This window comes from Triticum aestivum, chromosome 7A (assembly GCF_018294505.1).
Source record: "Triticum aestivum cultivar Chinese Spring chromosome 7A, IWGSC CS RefSeq v2.1, whole genome shotgun sequence".
Lineage (NCBI taxonomy): Eukaryota > Viridiplantae > Streptophyta > Magnoliopsida > Poales > Poaceae > Triticum > Triticum aestivum.
In genome coordinates this window covers 351242224-351257429 of record NC_057812.1, presented here as the reverse complement: position 1 = coordinate 351257429, position 15206 = coordinate 351242224, and positions in this window count along the sequence as shown.

Below are 15206 nucleotides of genomic sequence, written 5' to 3'. Positions count from 1 at the left end.
TCGTATGAAATTGGGAGATGAATGGAAAACAATATTTAAAACTAAGTTTGGATTATATGAGTGGTTAGTCATGCCTTTTGGGTTAACTAATGCACCTAGTACTTTCATGAGGTTAATGAACGAAGTTTTACGTTCTTTCATCGGACGATTTGTGGTAGTTTACTTTGATGACATATTGATTTATAGCAAATCTTTGGAGGAACATTTGGAACATTTACATGTTGTTTTTATTGCTCTACGTGATGCACGTTTGTTTGGTAACCTTGGAAAGTGCACCTTTTGCACCGACCGAGTATCTTTTCTTGGCTATGTTGTTACTCCACAGGGAATTGAAGTTGATAAAGCCAAGATTGAAGCTATTGATAGTTGGCCGCAGCCCAGAACGGTCACACAAGTGAGTTTCCTTGGCCTCGCTGTTTTCTATAGGCGTTTTGTGAGAGATTTCAGCACCATTGCTGCACCTCTCAACGAGCTTACAAAGAAGGATGTGCCTTTTGTTTGGGGTTCCGCACAGGAAGAAGCCTTCACGGTATTGAAAGATAAGTTGACACATGCTCCTTTACTCCAACTTCCTGATTTTAATAAGACTTTTGAGGTTGAATGTGATGCTAGTGGAATTGGATTAGGAGGTTTGTTATTACAAGATGGCAAACCTATTGCATACTTTTCTGAAAAATTGAGTGGGCCTAGTCTGAACTATTCTACTTATGACAAAGAATTATATGCTCTTGTTCGGACCTTAGAAACATGGCAACATTATTTATGGCCCAAGGAATTTGTTATACATTCTTATCATGAATCTTTGAAACACATTAAAAGTCAAGCAAAACTGAACCGTAGACATGCTAAATGGGTTGAATTCATTGAGACTTTTCCTTATGTCATTAAACACAAGAAGGGTAAGGAAAATGTTATTGCTGATGCATTGTCTCGTTGTTAAACTATGCTTTCACAACTTGACTTTAAAGTATTTCGTTTGGAGACCATCAAAGATCAATATGTGCGTGATGCTGAATTTAAAGATGTATTGCAGAATTGTAAGGAAGGGAGAAGGAACAAGTTCGTTCTTAACGATGGATTTGTGTTTCGTGCTAACAAGCTATGCATTCCAGCTAGCTCTATTCGTCTTTTGTTGTTGGAGGAGGCGCATGGTGGAGGATTAATGGGACACTTAGGCGTCAAGAAGACGAAGGATATACTTGCTACACATTTCTTTTGGCCAAAGATGAGACGGGATGTTGAGCGTTTTGTTGCTCGCTGCACTACATGTCAAAAAGCTAAGTCACGACTCAATCCTCATGGTTTATATATGCCTTTGCATGTACCTACTGTTCCTTGGGAGGATATATCTATGGACTTTGTTTTAGGTTTACCTCGAACAAAGAAGGGGAGGGATAGCATATTTGTCGTCGTGGATAGGTTCTCGAAAATGGCACACTTTATACCATGTCATAAATGCGATGATGTTGTTAATGTTGCTGATTTGTTCTTTCGTGAAATTATTCGCTTGCATGGTGTGCCCAATACTATTGTTTCAGATTGGGATACTAAATTTCTTAGCCACTTTTGGAGATGTTTATGGGCTAAGTTGGGGAGTAAACTGCTTTTTATTACTACTTGTCACCCCCAAACTGATGGACAAACTGAAGTAGTCAATAGAACATTGTCTACTATGCTGAGGGCTGTTTTGAAGAATAACAAGAAAATGTGGGAAGAATGCTTGCCTCATATTGAATTTGCTTATAATCGTTAATTGCATTCTACTACTAAGATGTGCCCTTTTGAAATTGTGTATGGTTTCCTACCTCGTGCACCTATTGATTTGTTGCCTCTTCCATCTTCGGAGAAGGTTAATTTTGATGCTAAAGAACGTGTTGAATTGATTTTAAAAATGCATGAGTTAACTAAGGAAAACATTGAGCGTATGAATGCTAAATATAAACTTGCTGGAGATAAGGGTAGAAAACATGTTGTGTTTGCACCTGGAGATCTTGTTTGGTTACATTTGCGTAAGGATAGATTTCCTAATTTGCGCAAATCAAAGCTAATGCCACGTGTTGATGGTCCTTTTAAGGTGTTAGAGAAAATAAATGATAATGCATATAAACTTGAGCTGCCTGCAGATTTTGGGGTTAGTCCCACTTTTAACATTGCAGATTTGAAGCCTTATTTGGGTGAGGATGATGAACTTTCATCGAGGACGACTTCATTTCAAGAAGGGGAGGATGATGAGGACATCAATACCATTGTTACACCCACAGCCCTTGCTGCTATACATACTAGACCAATTACTAGAGCTCGCGCACGCCAATTGAATTATCAGGTACTTTCGTTTCTTGGTAACGATTCTAACGTTCATGAGAATATGATGTTGGCTAAATTGGATACATTTGCATTGCTTACAAATGAAGGGCCTAGCTTGGACAAGAAAGATGAACCTTGGAACAAGTTCAAGCGTGGAGATGATGGCATGCACAAGGGGATCCAGAACGGAGTTACAAGTGATGATTTCAGGACTTTGAAGCCACCATAAGGAGTGCATGAAGCCTTGGACGAAATATACAAGATGCCACTTCATAAATTTTGTCCAGAGGCTATTTTAGGTGCTGCGTCACCTTATTATTGGGCCAGGCCCATGTATTTTCGAAATACTTAAGTATAGGTTGTTTCTAGAGTCCGTTTGTGTGGGGAAACAAGAGTTAGGGTTGGTTTCGGACCCCTCTTCCAAGGGCCACGAAATTCCCCCCTCTTCCTCCATATATACAGCCCTTAGGGCGTCGTTTAGACTTTGGGTTTTGTTTAGATTAAAAGTTCGCCATAGCTGCAACTTCGCGTACTTCATTTGTGTCCAATGACCAGACCAAGACGTCACAGAACCCCACCTTGATCAATAAAGCTTTCATCTTATATTCGCAATATCCAAATTGCAATCTCAATTTCTTGCTTGTTCTTCGTTTGCTCACAGGAAACAGGCCCTCGTGGTCAGGTTGATCGTGCTCTGGCGTGGTCAATAACCCCTCGGAGTTGGTTTAGCGATTGCTAAGGCGCGACGTCCTCGCACGTTCGTAGTCGGATCGTCAAAGTCGACTTCCTCTACAACGATAGCCACCATCTCATCGAAAGATGGGACACCTTTGCCTCTATCACATGTTGGGGTGGTATTAATGCTCCATAACACAGAAGGTAACTCCTCCACCCAACAACCCGGCGTCCTCTGTAAGGGAACCATAAGCCGGGGCTTCATGCCTCTCAGGATCTCTTGATTGGCTCTCTCAGCTTGACCATTAGATTGGGGGTGAGCCATTGACGATACATCAAGCCAGATATGCTCACGTTGACAAAATTCTTCCATAGCGCCCTTGGAGAGATTAGTTCCATTGTCTGTTATAATGTTGTGTGGAAAGCCAAAACAGAAGATCACCTTCTTCATGAATTGAACCGTCGTTGTTGCATCACACTTACTGACTAGCTCTGCCTCTACCCACTCAGTGAACTTATCAACCTCCACCAAAAGGTGGGTCTTCTTATCCTTGGATCTTTTGAAAGGTCCAACCATATCAAGCCCCCAAACTGCAAACATTCAAGTAATTGGAATCATCCTCAATTCTTGAGCAGACACATGGGCTCTTCGTGCAAATTCCTAACATCCATCACACCTGCTGACTAGGTCTTCAGCATCAGCATGAGCTGTTAGCCAATAAAACCTATGATGAAAAGCTTTAGCCACAAGAGACTTTGAACTGGCATAATGACCACAGTCTCCTTCATGAATCTCACGCAGGATCTCACGACCCTCTTCTAGAGAAACACAACGCTGAAAGGCCCTGTAACACTGCGGTGATGCAACTCTCCATTGACAAGTTTCATTGACTTAGACCGCCGGGTTATCTGCCTGGCTAAGGTTTCATCCTCAGGTAACTCGCCCCGGGTCATATAAACCAAATAAGGGACTGTCCAATCAGGAATTACATGAAGAGCTGCCACCAACTGAGCTTCCGGGTCAGGAATAGCCAAGTCCTCCTCTGTAGGTAACTTGACCAACGGGTTATGCAAAACATCAAGAGAAACATTAGGCGGCACCGGTTTATGTTGAGAACCCAACCGGCTTAAGGCATCAGCCTCTTCATTTTTCCTCTGATCAACATGCTCAACTTAATAACCCTTGAAGTGACTAGCAATAACGTCCACCTCTCGTCAATAAGCCACCATGAGCGGATCCTTAGAATCCCATGTACCAGAGACTTGCCGAGCCACCAAATCTGAGTCACCAAAGCACCTAACCTGGCTTAAGTTCATCTCCTTAGCCATCCGAAGACTGTGGAGCAAGGCCTCATATTGAGCTGCATTGTTAGTGCAAGGGAACATCAAACAGAGAACATAACAAAAATTATCACCTCGAGGGGAAGTGAGCACAACTCCAGCCCCCGAGCCCTCCAATTGCCTAGACCCATCAAAGTGAATAGTCCAGTATGTGTTATCTGGCTTTTCCTCAGGCATCTGCAGATCTGTCCACTCATTTATGAAATCCACCAGCGCCTGAGACTTGATGGATGTGCGAGGCATATATTTCAAACCATGAGGGCCAAGCTCAATGGCCCATTTGGTGTTGGGGAACGTAGTAATTTCAAAAAGAATTCTACGCACACGCAAGATCATGGTGATGCATAGCAACGAGAGGGGAGAGTGTTTTCTACGTACCCTCGTAGACCGGAAGCGGGAGCGTTAGCACAACGCGGTTGATGTAGTCGTACATCTTCACGGCCCGACCGATCAAGCACCGAAACTACGGCACCTCCAAGTTCTAGCACACGTTTAGCTCGATGACGATCCCCGGACTCCGATCCAGCAAAGTGTCGGGGAAGAGTTCCGTCAGCACGATGGCGTGGTGACGATCTTGATGTTCTACCGTCGCAGGGCTTCGCCTAAGCACTGCTACAATATTATCGAGGATTATGGTGGAGGGGGGCACCACACACGGCTAAGAGAATGATCACGAAGATCAACTTGTGTCTCTGGGGTGCCCCCCTGCCCCCGTATATAAAGGAGTGGAGGAGGGGGGCGGCCAAGGAGGGTGGCGCACCCAAGGGGGGGAGTCCAACTCCCACCGGGAGTAGGACTCCCCCTTTTTCCTATTAGGAGTAGGAGAGGGAAGGAAGAGGAAGGAGGAAGGAAGGAAAGGGGGGCCGGCCCCATTCCCAATTCGGATTGGGCTTGGGGGGGCGCCCCCTCCCTTGCTACTTTCCCCTCCTTTCCACTAAGGCCCAATAAGGCCCATATACCTCCCGGGGGTTCCGATAACCTCCCGGTGATCCGGTATTGTCCCAATCTCACCCGGAACCTTTCCGGTGTCCAAATATAGTCGTCCAATATATCGATCTTTATGTCTCGACCATTTCGTGACTCCTCGTCAAGTCCGTGAGCACATCCAGGACTCCAAACAACCTTCAGTACATCAAAATATATAAACTCATAATGAAACTGTCATCGTAATGTTAAGCGTGCGGACCCTACGGGTTTGAGAACAATGTAGACATGACCGAGACACGTCTCTGGTCAATAACCAATAGCGGAACCTGGATGCTCATATTGGCTCCTACATATTCTACGAAGATCTTTATCGGTCAGACCGCATAACAACATATGTTGTTCCCTTTGTCATCGGTATGTTACTTGCCCGAGATTCGATCGTTGGTATCTCAATACCTAGTTCAATCTCGTTGCCGGCAAGTCTCTTTACTCGTTCCGTAATACATCATCTTGCAACTAACTTATTAGTTGCATTGCTTGCAAGGCTTAAGTGATGTGCATTACCGAGAGGGCCCAGAGATACCTCTCCGATAATCGGAGCGACAAATCCTAATCTCGAAATACGCCAACCCAACATGTACCTTTGGAGACACCTGTAGAGCACCTTTATAATCACCCAGTTGCGTTGTGACGTTTGGTAGCACACAAAGTGTTCCTTCGGTAAACGGGAGTTGCATAATCTCATAGTCATAGGAACATGTATAAGTCATGAAGAAAGCAATAGCAACATACTAAACAATCGGGTGCTAAGCTAAAGGAATGGGTCATGTCAATCACATCATTCTCCTAATGATATGATCCCGTTAATCAAATGACAACTCATGTCTATGGTTAGGAAACATAACCATCTTCGATTAACGAGCTAGTCAAGTAGAGGCATACTAGTGACACTTTGTTTGTCTATGTATTCACACAAGTATTACGTTTCCGGTTAATACAATTCTAGCATGAATAATAAACATTTATCATGATATAAGGAAATAAATAATAACTTTATTATTGCCTCTAGGGCATATTTCCTTCAGTCTCCCACTTGCACTAGAGTCAATAATCTAGTTCACATCGCCATGTGATTTAACATCAATAGTTCACATCACCATGTGATTAACACCCATAGTTCACATCGTCATGTGACCAACACCCAAAGGGTTTACTAGATTCAATAATCTCGTTCACATCGCTATGTGATTAACGCCCAAAGAGTACTAAGGTGTGATCATGTTTTGCTTGTGAGAGAAGTTTAGTCAACGGGTCTGCCACATTCAGATCGTAAGTATTTTGCAAATTTCTATGTCAACAATGCTCTACACTAAGATACTCTAGCTAATTGCTCCCACTTTCAATATGTATCCAGATTGAGACTTTGAGTCATCTGGATCAGTGTCAAAACTTGCATCGACGTAACCTTTTACGACGAACCTTTTGTCACCTCCATAATCGAGAAACATATCCTTATTCCACTAAGGATAATTTTGACCAATGTCCAGTGATCTACTCCTAGATCACTATTGTACTCCCTTGCCAAATAGGGCAGGGTATACAATAGGTCTGGTACACAGCATGGCATACTTTATAGAACCTATGGCTGAGGCATAGGGAATGACTTTCATTCTCTCTCTATCTTTTCTGCCGTGGTCGGGTTTTGAGTCTTACTCAACTTCACACCTTTGAACACAGGCAAGAACTCCTTTTGACTGTTCCATTTTGAACTACTTCAAAATCTTGTCAAGGTATGTACTCATTGAAAAACTTATCAAGCGTCTTGATCTATCTCTATAGATCTTGATGCTCAATATGTAAGCAGCTTCACCGAGGTCTTTCTTTGAAAAACTCTTTTCAAACATTCCTTTATGCTTTGCAGAATAATTGTACATTATTTCCGATCAACAATATGTCATTCACATATACTTATCAGAAATGTTATAGTGCTCCCACTCACTTTCTTGTAAATACAGGCTTCACCGCAAGTCTGTATAAAACTATATCCTTTGATCAACTTATCAAAGCATATATTCCAACTCCGAGATGCTTGCACCAGTCCATAGATGGATCGCTGGAGCTTGCATATTTTGTTAGCACTTTTAGGATTGACAAAACCTTCTGGTTGCATCATATACAACTCTTCTTTAATAAATCCATTAAGGAATGCAGTTTTGTTTATCCATTTGCCAGATTTCATAAAATGCGGCAATTGCTAACATGATTCGGATAGACTTAAGCATAGATACGAGTGAGAAATTCTCATCGTAGTCAACACCTTGAACTTGTCAAAAACCTTTTTGCGACAATTCTAGCTTTGTAGATAGTAACACTACTATCAGTGTTTGTCTTCCTCTTGAAGATCCATTTAATCTCAATGGCTCGCCGATCTTTGGCCAAGTCAATCAAAGTCCATACTTTGTTCTTATACATGGATCTCATCTCAGATTTCATGGCCTCAAGCCATTTCGCGGAATCTGGGCTCATCATCGCTTCCTCATAGTTGGTAGGTTCATCATGGTCAAGTAACATGACCTCCAGAATAGGATTACCGTACCACTCTGGTGCGGATCTCACTCTGGTTTACCTACGAGGTTTCGGTAGTAACTTGATCTGAAGTTACATGATCATCATCATTAGCTTCCTCACTAATTGGTGTAGTAGTCACAGGAACAGATTTCTATGATGAACTACTTTCCAATAAGGGAGCAGGTACAGTTACCTCATCAAGTTCTACTTTCCTCCCACTCACTTCTTTCGAGAGAAACTCCTTCTCTAGAAAGGATCCATTCTCAGCAATGAATATCTTGCCTTCGGATCTGTGATAGAAGGTGTACCCAACATTTTCTTTTGGGTATCCTATGAAGACGCACTTCTCCGATTTGGGTTTGAGCTTATCAGGTTGAAACTTTTTCACATAAGCAATGCCACCTCAAACTTTAAGAAATGACAGCTTAGGTTTCTCGCCAAACCATAGTTCATACGGTGTCGTCTCAACAGATTTAGATGGTGCCCTATTTAACGTGAATGTAGCTGTCTCTAATGCATAACCCCAAAACGATAGTGGTAATCGGTAAGAGACATCATAGATCGCACCATATCTAATAAAGCATGGTTACGACGTTCGGACACACCATTACACTATGGTGTTCCAGGTGGCGTGAGTAGTGAAACTATTTCACATTGTTTTAACTGAAGGCTAAACTCGTAACTCAAATATTTTACTTCTACGATCATATCGTAGAAACTTTTATTTTGTTATGATGATTCTCCACTTCACTCTGAAATTCTTTGAACTTTTCAAATATTTCAGACTTGTGTTTCATCAAGTAGATATACTCATATCTGCTCAAATCATCTGTGAAGATCAGAAATAATGATACCTGCCGTGAGCCTCAATATTCATCGGATCACATACATCAGTATGTATGATTTCCAACAAATCTTTTGCTCGCTCCATTGTTCCAGAGAATGGAGTCTTAGTCATCTTGCCCATGAGGCATGGTTCGCAAGCATCAACTGATTCATAATCAAGTGATTCCAAAAGCCCATTAGCATGGACTTTCTTCATGCGCTTTATACCAATATGACCTAAACGGTAGTGCCACAAATAAGTTGCACTATCATTATTAACTTTGCATCTTTTGGCTTCAGTATTATGAAAATGTGTATCACCACGATCGAGATCCAACAAACAATTTTCATTGGGTGTATGACCATAGAAGGTTTTATTCATGTAAACAGAACAACAATTATTCTCTAACTTACATGAATAACCGTATTGCAATAAACATGATCCAATCATATTTATGCTCAACGCAAACACCAAATAACACTTATTTAGGTTCAACACTAATCCCGAAAGTATAGGGAGTGTGCGATGATGATCATATCAATCTTGGAACCATTTCCAATACACATCGTCACTTCACCCTTAACTAGTCTTTGTTCATTCTGCAACTCCCGTTTCGAGTTACTATTCTTAGCAACTGAACTAGTATCAAAATACTGAGGGGTTGCTATAAAAACTAGTAAAGTACACATCAATAACATGTATATCAAATATACCTATGTTCACTTTGCCATCCTTCTTATCCGCCAATTACTTGGGGCAGTCCCATATCTAGTGACCAGTCCCTTTGCAGTAGAAGCACTTAGTCTCAGGCTTAGGTCCAGACTTGGGCTTCTTCACTTGAGCAGCAACTTGCTTGCCGTTCTTCTTGAAGTTGCCCTTCTTTCCTTTGCCCCTTTTCTTGAAACTAGTGGTCTTGTCAACCATCAACACTTGATGTTTTTCTTGATATCTACCTTCGTTGATTTCAGTATCACAAAGAGCTTGGGAATTGTTTCCGTTATCCCTTGCATATTATAGTTCATCACGAAGTTCTAGTAACTTGGTGATGGTGACTAGAGAATTCTGTCAATCACTATTTTATCTGGAAGATTAACTCCCACTTGATTCAAGCGATTGTAGTACTCAGACAATCTGAGCACATGCTCACTGCTTGAGCTATTCTCCTCCATCTTTTAGCTATAGAACTTGTTAGAGACTTCATATCTCTCAACTCGGGTATTTGCTTGAAATATTAACTTCAACTTCTGGAACATCTCGTATGATCCATGACGTTCAAAACGTCTTTGAAGTCCCGATTCTAAGCTGTTAAGCATGGTGCACTAAACTATCAAGTAGTCATCATATTGAGCTAGCCAAACGTTCATAACCTCTGCATCTGCTCCTGCAATAGGTTAGTCACCTAGCGGTGCATCAAGGACATAATTCTCTGTGCAGCAATGAGGATAATCCTCAGATCACGGATCCAATTCGCATCATTGCTACTAACATTTTTCAACTTAGTTTTCTCTAGGAACATATAAAAATTAAATGGGGAGCAACATCGCGAGCTATTGATCTACAGCATAGATATGCTAATACTACCAGGACTAAGTTCATGATAAATTAAAGTTCAATTAATCATATTACTTAAGAACTCCCACTTAGATAGACATCCCTCCAATCATCTAAGTGATCACGTGATCCAAATCAACTAAACCATAACCGATCATCACGTGAAAGGAGTAGTTTTCAATGGTGAACATCATTATGTTGATCATATCTACTATATGATTCACGCTCGACCTTTCGGTCTCCAGTGTTCCGAGGTCATATCTGCATATGCTAGGCTCGTCAAGTTTAACCTGAGTATTCTGCGTGTGCAAAACTGGCTTGCACCCGTTGTAGATGGACGTAGAGCTTATCACACCCGATCATCACGTGGTGTCTGGGCACGACGAACTTTGGCAACGGTGCATACTCAGGGAGAACACTTTTATCTTGAAATTTAGTGAGAGATCATCTTATAATGCTACCGTCAAACAAAGCAAGATAAGATGCATAAAAGATAAACATCACATGCAATCAATATAAGTGATATGATATGGCCATCATCATCTTGTGCTTGTGATCTCCATCTCCGAAGCACCGTCATGATCACCATCGTCACCAGCGCGACACCTTGATCACCATCGTAGCATCGTTGTCGTCTCGCCAATCTTATGCTTCCACGACTATCACTACCGCTTAGTGATAAAGTAAAGCATTACAGTGCAATTGCATTGCATACAAGAAAACGACAACCATATGGCTCCTGCCAGTTGCCGATAACTCGGTTACAAAACATGATCATCTCATACAATAAAATTTAGCATCATGTCTTGACCATATCACATCACAACATGCCCTGCAAAAACAAGTTAGACGTCCTCTACTTTGTTGTTGCAAGTTTTACGTGGCTGCTACGGGCTGAGCAAGAACCGTTCTTACCTACGCATCAAAATCACAACGATAGTTTGTCAAGTTGGTGCTGTTTTAACCTTCGCAAGGACCGGGCGTAGCCACACTCGGTTCAACTAAAGTTGGAGAAACTGACACCCGCCAGCCACATGTGTGCAAAGCACGTCGGTTGAACCAGTCTCGCGTAAGCGTACGCATAATGTTGGTCCGGGCCGCTTCATCCAACAATACCGCCGAACCAAAGTATAACATGCTAGTAAGCAGTATGACCTATATCGCCCACAACTCACTTGTGTTCTACTCGTGCATATAACATCAACACATAAAACCTAGGCTCCAGTACGTGTTATCTGGCTTTTCCTCAGGCATCTGCAGATCTGTCCACTCATTGATGAAATCCACCAGCGCTTGAGACTTGATGGATGTGCGAGGCATATATTTCAAACCATGAGGGCCAAGCTCAATGGCCCATTTGGTGTTGGGGAACGTTGTAATTTCAAAAAAATTCCTACGCACACGCAAGATCATGGTGATGCATAGCAACGAGAGGGGAGAGTGTTGTCTGCGTACCCTCGTAGACCGGAAGCGGAAGCGTTAGCACAACGCGGTTGATGTAGTCGTACATCTTCACGGCCCGACCGATCAAGCACCGAAACTACGGCACCTCCGAGTTCTAGCACACGTTCAGCTCGATGACGATCCCCGGACTCCGATCCAGCAAAGTGTCGGGGAAGAGTTCCGTCAGCACGACGGCAAGGTGATGATCTTGATGTTCTACCGTCACAGGGCTTCGCCTAAGCACCGCTACAATATTATCGAGGATTATGGTGGAGGAGGGCACCACACACAGCTAAGAGAACGATCACGAAGATCAACTTGTGTCTCTGGGGTGCCCCCTACCCCCGTATATAAAGGAGTGGAGGAGGGGCCGGCCAAGGATGGTGGCGCGCCCAAGGGGGGGAGTCCAACTCCCACCGGGAGTAGGACTCCCCCTTTTTCCTATTAGGAGTATGAGAGGGAAGGAAGAGGAAGGAGGGAGGAAGGAAAGGGGGGCCGGCCCCCTTCCCAATTCGGATTGGGCTTGGGGGCACGCCCCCTCCCTTGCTCCTTTCCCCTCCTTTCCACTAAGGCCCAATAAGGCCCATATACCTCCCGGGGGGTTCCGATAACCTCCCGGTGATTCGGTATTGTCCCAATCTCACCCGGAACCTTTCAGGTGTCCAAATATAGTCGTCCAATATATCGATCTTTATGTCTCGACCATTTCGTGACTCCTCGTAAAGTCCGTGATCACATCCGGGACTCCGAACAACCTTCGGTACATCAAAATATATAAACTCATAATGAAACTATCATCGTAACGTTAAGCGTGCGGACCCTACAGGTTCGAGAACAATGTAGACATGATCAAGACACGTTTCCGGTCAATAACCAATAGCGGAACCTGGATGCTCATATTGGCTCCTACATATTCTACGAAGATCTTTATCGGTCAGACCGCATAACAACATACGTTGTTCCCTTTGTCATCGGTATGTTACTGTTGGGGAACGTAGCAATAATTCAAAATTTTCCTACATGTCACCAAGATCAATCCAGGAGATGCTAGAAACGAGAGAGATGGATTGCATCTTCATACCCTTGAATATCGCTAAGCAGAAGCGTTACACGAACGCGGTTGATGGAGTCGTACTCGCGGCGATTCAAATCGCGGAAGATCCGATCTAGCGCCGAACGGACGGCGCCTCCGCGTTCAACACACGTACAGACCGGGGATGTCTCCTCCTTCTTGATCCAGAAAGGGGAGAGGAGAAGTTGAGGGAGAGCTCCGGCAGCACGACGGCGTGGTGGTGGAGCTTGCAGTTCTCCGGCAGGGCTTCGCCAAGCACTACGGAGGAGGAGGAGGTGTTGGGGAGGGAGAGGGCTGCGCCAGGGGAAGGGGTGCGGCTCCCATGCGCCTCCCCACTATATATAGGGGTGGAGGGGGCTGGTTTCTTGCCCTCCAAGTCCATTGGGGCGTTGGCAAAGGTGGGGGGAAGAAATCCCATCATTTCCCTTCCCCACCGATTGTTATCCCCCCTTTTTAGGGATCTTGATCTTATCCCTTCGGGATATGATCTTATTCCTTCTAAGGGGGGATCTTGGTGCGCCTTGACCAGGGGTGTGGGGCCTTGCCCCCACTACCCACGTTCATGTGGGTCCCCCCATGCAGGTGGGCCCCACTCCCGAACCTTCTAGAACCTTTCCGGTACAATACCGAAAAATCCTGAACATTTTCCGGTGGCCAAAATAGGACTTTCCTTATATAAATCTTTACCTCCGGACCATTCCGGAACTCCTCGTGACGTCCGGGATCTCATCCGGTACTCCGAACAACATTCGGTAACTGCACACTAATTCCCTTAACAACTCTAGCGTCACCGAACCTTAAGTGTGTAGACCCTACGGGTTCGTGAATCATGCAGACATGACCGAGACAGCTCTCTCGCCAATAACCAACAGCGGGATCTGGATACCCATGTTGGCTCCCACATGTTCCATGATGATCTCATCGGATGAACCATGATGTCGGGGATTCAATCAATCCCGTATATAATTCCGTTTGTCTATCGGTATGCTACTTGCCCGAGATTCGATCGTCGGTATCCCTATACCTTGTTCAATCTCGTTACCGGCAAGTCTCTTTACTCGTTCTGTAACGCATGATACCGTGGCTAACTCATTAGTCACATTGAGCTCATTATGATGATGCATTACCGAGTGGGCCCAGAGATACCTCTCCATCATACAGAGTGACAAATCCCAGTCTCGATTCGTGCCAACCCAACAGACACTTTCGGAGATACCTGTAGTGCACCTTTATAGCCACCCAGTTACGTTGTGACGTTTGGTACACCCAAAGCATTCCTACGGTATCCGGGAGTTACACAATCTCATGGTCTAAGGAAATGATACTTGACACTAGAAAAGCTCTTAACAAACGAACTACACGATCTTGTGCTAGGCTTTATTGTGCTATGCTTAGGATTGGGTCTTATCCATCACATCATTCTCCTAATGATGTGATCCCGTTATCAATGACATCCAATGTCCATGGTCAAGAAACCATAACCATCTATTGATCAACGAGCTAGTCAACTAGAGGCTTACTAGGGACATGTTGTGGTCTATGTATTCACACATGTATTATGGTTTCCGGTTAATACAATTATAGCATGAACAATAGACAATTATCATGAACAAGGAAATACAATAATAACCATTTTATTATTGCCTCTAGGGCATATTTCCAATAGTCTCCCACTTGCACTAGAGTCAATAATCTAGTTCACATCACTATGTGATTGTAATGAATCCAACACCCATGGGGTTTGTTCATATCTCGCTTGTGGGAGAGGTTATTAGTCAACGGGTCTGAACCTTTCAGATCCGTGTGTGCTTTACAAATCTCTATGTCATCTTGTAGATGCAGCTACCACGTGCTACTTGGAGCTATTCCAAATAACTGCTCTACTATACGAATCCGGTTTACTACTCAGAGTCATCCGGATTAGTGTCAAAGTTTGCATCGATGTAACCCTTTATGATGAACTCTTTTTCCACCTCCATAATCGAGAAAATTTCTTAGTCCACTAGTTACTAAGGATAAGTTCGACCGCTGTCATGTGATCCGTTCCTGGATCACTCTTGTACCCCTTGACTGACTCATGGCAAGGCACACTTCAGGTGCGGTACCCAGCATAGCATACTATAGAGCCTACGTCTAAAGCATAGGGGACGACCTTCGTCCTTTCTCTCTCTTCTGCTGTGGTCAGGTCTTGAGTTTTACTCAATAATCACACCTTGTAACACAGCCAAGAACTCCTTCTTTGCTGATCTATTTTGAACTCCTTCAAAATCTTGTCACGGTATGTATTCATTTGAAAGTACTATTAAGCGTTTTTTGATCTATCCTTATAGCTTGATGCTCAATGTTCAAGTAGCTTAATCTAGGTTTTCCATTGAAAAACACTTTTCAAATAACCCTGTATGCTTTCCAGAAATTCTACATCATTTCTGATCAACAATATGTGAACAACATATACTCATCAAAAATTCTGTAGTGCTCCCACTCACTTCTTTGGAAATA